Raw genomic sequence first — 11,044 nt, 5'->3', positions numbered from 1 at the left:
TTACAAATCTCCTCAGAAAATGGAATATATTATCATTGGACGACTGCTCGTATTTCCAACATTCTGCCATGGATATAAAATCCAATTAATATTGAATTTACATTTTTTTTTATGTAGACTACTCTCGATTAACGTATGATGATCTATTGCAAGTCTTCAACTCTTATTTGATATGTTATCTGAAAAGTCAGCAGTGAGTAAACGCTTTACTCTATTTCGTTCAATGACGTGACAATCTTCAATTTTATTTGCGTAGGCTAAATAGACGGTCGGTGATTTCCCGCCGCTGTGATTTTGTCGTCTTGACAGGTGCGCGTGATTTGACCTCGCGTGTTGTGACGTGGATGACGTCACGTCAAACAGCTGATCTAATGTTGTGGTCGTATAATGGATACACTTGGTTTCAGTTTCGAAATAATAATATATTCCCTTTGACAGAACTAGAAAGTAGACCAGTATATCACGAATGAGAAGATTACAACCGCGACCAACGAGTGAATGAGACCGTTTATCACCAGACTAACACTGTTAGAATATTTGTGGCCGTTTTTTTCAATTTTGGTATGTTGACGAATGTGCTTTTCATAGCTGTTTAAAGGTTTGATATTCCAAGAAAATAATGTGCATTTAGTTGAGTAAGTGCATTACAGTGAGAAAGATGTCATTTAGCCGCATATATTAGAATATCGCATGGTTCAGTAAATATAACATTAGATCTACACGCAATGTACAGGTATATTCATAATCGATTTCTGAATGACAAAATGATTTCAGTGTAGACTAACTGTGATTTCGTTTTGATGTTTTAAATAGTTTTCATTTTGTTTTTTTTCACTTTGCTTTATAATAAAAGAAAACGCTTGTCTAAGAGCAAAATGAATGCTTTCTTGTGGTTCTTTTTTAACAATTTTAAATTGTGTATGTTCCCTCCAAGCTGAAGTTTAAGAGAACTCATTTGTGTTAGAGATTAATAAAGCGGGGTGTTTTCCAGTGATGTCCCAGACAATAACAACAACATGGAGGAGTGACCCGGAATTCATAATCACATTGTCAGGCCACACGCAACTTTTTGAGTGACAGTCCGTTCAATGCTACATATGTCCAATATCTAGACGTTTAGTTCTTATGATAAATGATACCATGACTACCCGAACACAAATAGCATTCGTATGCCATGCAAAGTGAGTGAGTAAGTATGGTTTTATGCCGCTTTTAGCAATCTTCCAGCCACATTACGGCGGGGGACACACATTGTACCCATGTCGGAAATCGAACCCGGGTCTTCGGCGTGACGAGCGAACGCTGTGCTGTGCTGTGCAAAGGCATTTTTCAAACCCAATAGTGAGTGAGTGAGCAATATCACGGCGGGGGACACCAGAAATGGGCTTCACACATTGTACCCATGTTGGGAATCGAACCCGGGTCTTTGGCGTGACGAGCGAACGCTTTAACCACTAGGCTACCCGACCGCCCTCAAACCCAATAAATGTTATAATCAATTAGTGTAGTGTTACCACATAATAGTAATTAGAATTGAAATAATGTGCAAGGAAGATACTTGAAGTTCACTGTTTCACTGAGAAGGGATTCGCATGATCCTCTCGCGAGAGAGCAGAGCTTTATGTAAACACATTAGTACAAAGTCAAGGACGAAAGTGATTAAGGGTCGTTATTCTAAACGACAATGACGAGACCTATGATCGGACAGCAGGCGTTCAGCATTTAAGATGTACGTTCAGGTCTGGTGTTACTTAATGTATGCTGGGTCAGTTTCACAATACTGCTTGTTTATGTGTTTATGTCAAAAGTCAAGTTTATAGAGAAATCACTAACATTATACCTGGCAACACTCAAAACAAAACTTGTTCAGGAAGTAGCGCACCCACGAGAGAATTACAATGACAATGTAAGTTTCTTTCGTTATTTACATATCATATATATTTCACGAATAAACAAAGGACTCAAATACAATATAAAGCTATTTGTATTTAGATTATGTATTTTTTTAAAACCTGTCTAGATGCATAATTCTTATCAAAATTTGAAAGTGACACTTTCGTTCACAAACGGAGATAGTTTAGGAATTGTCAAGTTATGTTGTCTCATGGAACACGCCACGAGTTAACGTAAACTTACCTATAATAATGTAGTCCTTTTCTATCCTTTTAAATTAAGTAGAGCTAATAAACAGATTTGTCTGATTTAATTTAAATCGGGCTGTGGAGAGAAATAACTACATTGTAAATGTGTGAAATGTATTCCCAACGTAGCTCGGTGGCGTTTGGTTTGTCTGACAGCATTGCTGAGGGTCATTTACTGGCCCTTGTCCGGTGACCCTATCCTTTAAAATCATTTTATTGTCTGAATGCTCTCAAGTATCTATATTTTCTAAACATAAAACGGGAAATGTACACTTATATAACATTTGTTATTTTAAAATCGGTCCATTGAATGCAAAATTCAAAGATTATTGTGGTGAAAATGTCTCTTTTATATTGTTCAGTAAATTCCATTCAGTAAACACATACTGCGAAAATATATTGGAAAGTAAATGGATACTGCTCATAATATGTTACCTCTTAACGACATAAATGAGCATGGGAACCCATTTTATACTTGATTTTTCAAATCGCCATTCTCGAAAGTACGATACGAAAATATGTGCTGAACTTTTGCTCTCAAAATATTACTAAATTGCTATATATAATGGAATACATCTATGGCGTTAATCATGCACCTGTTTTTAAAGAATGCAATTATTCAACATATACTATTTAATCACTTGTATCACACATATTTGTCTTTCAGTAATATAGATAACCTAGGTGTTGTTTTGAAAACGAAACCAAACACAATTACTTTTGCTAGAAAAAAATATATAGACTCTTTACCCAAATATACTATACGCATATATGATCACGTGTATTTCCTTGTTAAATCAATAAGATTACCTGCTCCTGGGTTATCAATAAGGTCATGATCATTACTACAGAGCCTAGCCTGCCGACACCTTCCGTTTTAATCTTTCCCAAATTATCGAAAAAGTATGTTGTTTCACACTTCTTCAGCATGGACTCGGAAAGAAATATATAGTAAGCTATCGACTCCATAGTTATGTGGATCGCTGTCGCGATTAAGAACATTTGTAACGTGATATCTTCAATGCGTTCTTCGTGTTTTTTCGAAGTGTCAATTTGAATCGCACAGTTTAACAAAATGAAATGTCAATCTTTGAACGTAAAGCAGATTATTTGTTTGAAAAGATCTATGGCAAAATATGCCGCCATCTTGGATGAAGATAACATAAACTTACGACAGGTATGGGGCTAACTTAGATTTATGACAATCTTACGATATCTTAGGGCTACGATAGTTTCGAAAATAGCCTACGATTTCCTTAAGGTAACTTTACTATAATTTTATGGCTACGGTCGTTTCGCAAAACATCTAGCATATTATTATAGAAGTAATGCGTCTTAGCTGCAGCTAAAAAGGATACACTCATCCTAATAAAAAAATGGGGCGCCTCAACTGATACTGACACGTTAAAAGACCAATTCATTTCAATAACCATAAAATTAAAAACGATAATGTCTATCTGCATTGTCTAAGGGATCTAGATTGACATAAATCCCTTCACACTAAAAGTATTTCTAAATAGCACATTTCTTTCTTACTCGACCCATTTATACAAAATAAGTTCAAGAATTCACAGATCCATTGCAGATCTAAACACCACAGTGATCAATGTACAAACTGCAAAACAACCGATGACCTTGACAACTAATTAATCTTTATATCACGATCAGTAACAAAGTTCTATTCGAGTTCTATACATTAAAATATAAAAACAATCTAGCTTTACTCTTCAGGCCATTTAATGCATCGACAGTAGTCTCGGCAATTTCAAATTTCATTACAATATACATCAATTATTTTAGATTAATCTTTGACAGAACAAAATTCCAAACAAACCAATTGCCATATATATTGAATCTAAATTCGTTCTCTTAATCTTTGTATACATGTAGATGTCGGTCAATGGTTTAGCAAAGGCTCACCTTGTGAAGATTTATTGATAACAATTCCGAAGGAAAAAGTGACACCTAACCTCATCCCTCCCTATTTAGACACTGGTACTAAGTTTGCGGTTGCTTACAGCGGACCGAACAACTACCCTCGTCGGAGTAAGACTGCTGAATGGACGGACCTAAACTCGTTTTAAGTTTTATTGATATTAAACCAACAGTTTGAAGGTTTCACGAAGAAAACAGCATGAATTGATGCTACTACACTTTCATAGCAGAGCTGGACAAAAATATTGCAAGCAATAATTCGGTGTGTGTATATAGTGTGCACGCGCGTGTTCGAATCCCGACATGGGTACAATGTGTGAAGCCTATTTCTGGTGTCCTCCGCCGTGATATTGCTGGAATATTGCTAAAAGCGGCGTAAAAATCATACTTATTCATTCATTCATTCATTATCTAAAAACCCCCAAATATATTAACACTGCATAATTGTGTTCAGGAAGCCGTTATGACGGCAAATATACGGTTTTCTGTTGTTTACATCACTGGTGTTGTATGGAGAAACCATGTCAAAACGCACGCTCCTCTGACGAAAATCCGGTCTTGTACCCAAATTGTGTAAAATGTGTGAAACCCATCCTTGGTCTTCCCGTCATAATGCAGGTCAAGCTGAAAACACCAACGACATACAGTGCCGTGCCAGTTATATTCGTACGATCCAAAATGGCCGCCGTTTGTTTACATATCGACTCGCTTTTACAGAGCGTAATTTATTTATGAAAAAAATATCTACATACCTTATTACTTAGTAAGATGCCCTTTCATAGTCAGAACTTTAGATATCCGGCGTGGAATAGATTCATAAAGGCCACGAATAAAGTCTAGCTCATCGTGTTTATGGCAATGTCGGCGATGAATTTTTTCACAATATTTGCCCTTTGAACGGGCGCATTGTCGTCTTGAAATATATAGTTATTGTCTGGAAAATGTCTACACATTACTGGCCACAAATTATTGTCCACAATTTCTATGTATTTCTGGGCAGGTGTAAGAACATAAACAGAATTTAGAATCAATATATTTTATGTACATGCTGTATACTTACATTAAATAATATGCTTCATTCATTAAGAACATGGGACAATCTACCCTACATCCGATGTGCACGCACACAGTGACAGAGAAACGCTCTTACCGACCTGGTGCCCTGGTGCTGTTTTGTATCAAATATAACGTCACATCATCTGCGAATCCTTACAGCCACAGCGATTATTCGTTTACATAATCATACGTTCACCAACAGATTGTTTAATTACATATTGCTGCACTTACCTTGTTTTGTTCAACGTCCTCTCCAGAGCGAAAACATGCGGCAGGGCAGGAAATCAAGTTGAAAAATGTTTCTTGTGAAAAGTCTTCATAATGCACATGACATACCAAAGTTTTAAACGCAGCGTTCAAAGTAGAGCGTGAATACTATAAACATGAGAAATAGGGGTCTATGCCCATCGTAATCTCGATTTTAAATGAATTCTAAACAGCTTGTCGATATTAATTTAACATGCACCGGTGCATTTGATAAAGTAAGCGTCGTCTGCTTCGATCCATAGTGTCTGAATTACGCGCAGGAAAAACTCGTGCACGGAAGTGTTTCCCGATTGGCTAATTCGTAACCATGACATCACGTGACTATTCTGGTGAACACCTGCATGAAATATACAACACTTCTAACCTGATTTGACATTTGTTTATATAAATAATCTTAACCGACAAAGCCATTGGCGGTGGGTTTGTCTAGCGAGGTTAGAGCCTTGACTCGTCTCACCAATTCACCACATGGGTACACCATGTAGAGCCGATTTAGACGCCCCTCTCCGTAATATGGTTTGGATCTTGTTCCAAATTTCGCAAATGATTTTGTCATAATAAATGGTAATTTTTAGCGGTATTCATCATGATAGAATGGAGATGTAATACAGTGGATGACCGACGATGAGTGTCCAAGCGCCTTAAGATTTTAATGCATTTTAATCATAATGATGATCATGGAAATTTTTTTATCAAACAATTATGAACAATATGTATAAAGTACCACACGAGCAAAAACGTATTAGTTGAGGGTCAAAGGAGAGTCTACCTAGTTTTTTTATGTAATGGAAAATTATTGAAAGAACTGTCGTTAAATTTGATTATGTCTATTTAACCATCACTCATTCCTGCAACAGTTTGTGAAAAGTAATCTGTGGCAGAATACATTTATGTAAAAATATATTGGTTCGATGAAGACTAGGGTAGGAAATGAACTTGCAACCACATGACCCCTAACATGTTTTAAATGTTATTAATTTATGCTGAAAAGAGCAAATTTATTGATTTTCAAGATAAGATATCAAAGATACCCATCAACGAAGTTCATATAGTCGGTCCCTTAGAATGTATATAATTGTGAGCCAATTTTAAAGAGACCAAATTGCTGGGTTCATCACTATAGCATTCCGGTTCCGTTTCAAGTATCCGTAATAGGCGACTATGTTTGTCGTAATAGGCGACTATGTTTGTCGTAATAGGCGACTATGTTTGTCGTAATAGGCGACTATGCTTGTCGTAAGAGGCGACTAACGGGATCGGGTGGTCAGGCTAGCTGACTTGGTTGATGCATGTGATCGATCCCAATTGCGCGGATCGATGCTCATGATAGCAATCACTGGATTGTCTGGTCCAGACTCGATTATTTACAGACCGCCGTCATATAGCTGTAATATTGCTGAGTGCGGCTTTAAACAACAAACCAACCAACAACCAACCAACCTTGTCTTCAGATAATTAAAATAAGTCGTGCAAACATTCACTTTTAAACAAAGTTCTTGAATCATATAATGATCTTGCTACTGGCCAATGCGACATCTTTTCTGTTGGTTGCCCAGCCATGTTGGAATCATTGTTAACACAAAGGCCGATGCTGCTGGAAAAGTAGGACTAAATAAATCTGTGACACCACTGCTTACAATGATTACAAACTTGTAATCAGATGTTACGTTAGAAAGAAGTGGGACACCCAAGTAGGTATAAATAAATTACATGCAATAAAGCCAGCTACAGGTTACACCAACTTGGGTTGTCAAGCCAGATTTGAAGAGGTCATAATGCGACGAGGTCGTATTGGCCATCCTCGTTACACTCTGGAATATTTATTGAAAGGTGAAGATCCTCCATTCTGTATCCCTAGTGATGAGTGAGTGAGTATGGTTTTACGCCGCTTTAAGCAATATTCCAGCAATATCACGGCGGGGGACACCAGAAATGGGCTACACACATTGTACCCATGTCGGGAATCGAACCCGGATCTTCCGCGTGACGAGCGCTTTAACCACTAGGCTACCCGACCGCCCCTGCCCGCCTTGTGGTGAAAGAATCAAAGTCGGGAATATCCTGCTTGACTGTGTCGATTTTTCTATCACAAGGGACCAATATGTCAAAGTTTCGTCCTTCAACGATCTTTTTAATTTAAGTTTTCATTTAATCATCGTTTTTCAAAAAGAAATTAATATTTTGATTTGTTTCATACATTTTGATTAATATGTTTTGCATATAGTCAAGGACTTTTCTGTAATTGGTAGAATAAATTTGATAACCGAGATTGCTAGTGGCTCCTCGAAGGGGCTGGAGTAGTGTCAACTGATTGTTCCCCCGAGAGGGTATGTAAGACCACGTCATTCAAAGTAGTTTTATTTCTACCACGTTTTTAATCGTAGAATATGTGCTGTTTTAATGTTTGACTAAATTTGGCAGCCATCGCAAACAACTGAAGGGATGATATAAACCCTCCTGGGGTCCATGCAGGTAGCAAAAGTACACGGTCCTTTGTATATAGGGGTCACGGGTGGCCCAGTTGTCTAAGGCGCCGCGATTCGCTGTGCAGAGTTGCGTCCCTTGGTCGCGCCAGAAACCTATGATTGTGGGTTCGAATCCCGCTTCGCACTGATTATGTTTCTAGGTTTGTCAGCACCATACCCGTGCTCCAGGGTTTCACCGAAGTGATAAACGTCTGAGACCTGCATGATTTCGGGCTTTCCTCCCACATTAAGCTGACACGCCGTGATATAACTTGAATACTGTTAAAAGCGGCGTTAAACCCAACTCACTCACTCACTCCTTTGTATAGTGATCCTGCTTCAGTTGCTGGCGATCTAAAGCTCCTTTTTATATGTGTTGTTGAATGATAGTATATTCTTACATGCTCTCAAACTAGTCATAAATAAATCTGTTATAATCTGGTTATTATACTGTCCTTTGACGACATGATTTTATAGATTAAATGTATTTCTTTTGTATAACATTTAACAGTCACGATATGGCTGAAATATTGCCGATGTGACTTTGAATTTTAATTCACTACCGACGTTACAATAGTGCATCGTCAATTTCCTCAAAGAATATTTTTGGACATCCTTTTTAAAAACAACATGTCAAATCAAGGTCTTTGAGATGCTAGCCCACCTTTCACCATCAACACGGGAGTGGCGAGTATCGATAAACCGGAGTTCGGGCCACTTTAACGCTGGGACAGGCCCAAGTCGAGCATAATACACAAACACGATCTTCGATGTTAGTTTATGACGTTAATTAATGCTTGTTGTGGGTAACTGATTAAACCCTTGCTTTGACAAGTGTGGTATTCTGAGGCCTTAACATAAACAACACATTCGTCTTAATCACGGCAACGACAGTGGCGACATGATCACCGTCATTACGGCGTTGTCGGGCCCGGAGTTCAAAACCGGCTACTGTATTCTCCGTCATTGTGAGCTAAGATTGATCTCTGGTCTGCCTCGTTGTGAAAAAAACGTATTCTCGCGTGCACTATTGTTGGGGATTCCCCAGGGCCATGCGTGCGGAGTGACGGCTTTAACCCCTTAACCATTGTCAGGCGATGGTTTAACGTGGCGTTTAGATTATTGCGCTTATATCTACGTGCATGCACTTGTGTGTGTGTGTGTGCGTGGCTGCTTGTACATACCAGTCCTGATTGATGCCGATTATATAGTGCTAGCCCACCGAGATACCATGCCGCAGTTTAACATGAATACCGCTCTCAGACATAGTATACTGACTCCGAGCCGACCAGTCCTTGTTTTAGCCCGGGCGCCAGGCAGGGAAACAACAAGTATCATATTTCAACGTCTTTTGGTATGACGAGGTGCGGATCGAACCCCCGACCTTCCGCTCTCGGGGCACACGAAGACCACGAAGGCGGTTGCCAGAGTGGGAGAAATATATTAAACGTTTTATAAGAGTGAGTGAGTGAGTATGGTTTTACGCCGCTTTTAGCAATATTCCAGCAATATCACAGCGGGGGACACCAGAAATGGGCTACACACACTGTACCCAAGTCGGGAATCGAACCCAGGTCTTTGGCGTGACGAACGAACGCTTTAACCATTAGGCTACCCGACCGCCCCTTTTATAAGACACTGCTTGTTTCGCAGCACATGAACGTTTCTGTTAATAAATATGGCCCGAACAAACAAGCCGTTCTGATTTCATGATTGCTTACGAGACATGCATTCTTGATGGTCACAATTTTCGATAGAGACGGGAGTCACAAAATTCATCCGCGAGTCCAAATGACACAATGTACGATTACTTCGTATGTGAAGGCCACATTGACAGCTGTTGACGTGACGTACCAAGGATCTTAGTCGGAGTCAGTCGGGGACTCGAACCAACCACCAGGATACCCTAACAGATAACAACTAAGGGAGGCAACTCTGCACAACGATTAGAATTTAGACCTTCGGGCGACTTGTCCACCCGCGCCCTTTAAATCACTATGTATTGGCGCGTTGGGAGTCGAACCTGGACATACATATAGGTGAGAAGCGGACGCGATATCCTTTGGGCTAATTTACATATCCGTAGCGAGGTAACATTTGCAGGCGTAAACGTTGGATCAGTGAGTCCGAACCGGGGTATTTCTATGTGACGAGCGAACACGTTATCCACAGGACCACCCCCAACGCACACCTACCCCCCCCCCCCCCCCCCTCCCATATACACCCCCACACCCAACCACACACACCCATGACTGTATGCCCGAGCATGACGTGTTTAGTGTTAATAGTTTCCCTGTATTGTGCTCGGTGTAGCACTGGTAGCGTTCAGCCTTCTGCAAGAGGACAAGCGTTAACATTGATGTGGATGTTGTTACGGTTGACGCGCCCTGCAGGTGAGGCACTTCTTACTTCAAACTTTTTACTTTGTTTATCTTCCAATATGGGTAAGAATATAGAGGAGTGCATGAGGCTCAAGTCATCATTTCTTTTATAAGTTTGTTTTATTGTACGGGAGTGTTTGGCTAAATCTTTTACGTTACAGATCAGGTACTTGTTTTAAGCAGCGCCACGTGGTGTACTGGATAGAGCGTCTGCACAGAGAGCAGGAGGTCGGTGGTTCGATCCAGACCATGTTAAAAGATGAGATGGTACTTGTTGTTACCCTGCCTGGCGCATAAGGGGAATAATATATTAAGGGGACTGGTCGACTATGACTGAGAGAGAGAGAGAGAGAGAGAGAGAGAGAGAAAGAGAGAGAGAGAGAGAGAGAGAGAGAGAGAGAGAGAGAGAGAGAGAGAGAGAGAGAGAGAGAGAGAGAGAGAGAGAATCAGTCCTTGTTCCATCCCCTAAAGCCGAGCGGCAGGCAGGGTAACAACAAGTACCATCTTTTAACGTCGTTTGGACTTGACGCGGCCGGGTATCGAACCAGTGATTTTAGTGTCTAACTAAAACCCCACGGAGTCGGCCCAACTGTGATGGAATTATGTTGGCTTTGAACGTCGCTGTCAACAGTGTTGTAGCTGGTTTATCACAGCGTATCAGCTTCACATAGGAGAAAGCTGCCAAAACAAGGATACAAATTTGGACGTTTTTATCAGCGGATAATGCTACGGGGAAGGGAGACAAAGTGCAAGTTTAGACCAGACAATCCAGTGATTGACATCATGATCATCTATCCAC

The sequence above is a fragment of the Haliotis cracherodii genome, unplaced genomic scaffold (assembly GCF_022045235.1).
Source record: "Haliotis cracherodii isolate W230 unplaced genomic scaffold, xgHalCrac1.p SCAF_12, whole genome shotgun sequence".
NCBI classification, from domain to species: domain Eukaryota; kingdom Metazoa; phylum Mollusca; class Gastropoda; order Lepetellida; family Haliotidae; genus Haliotis; species Haliotis cracherodii.
Note: the sequence above shows the minus strand (reverse complement) of the source record.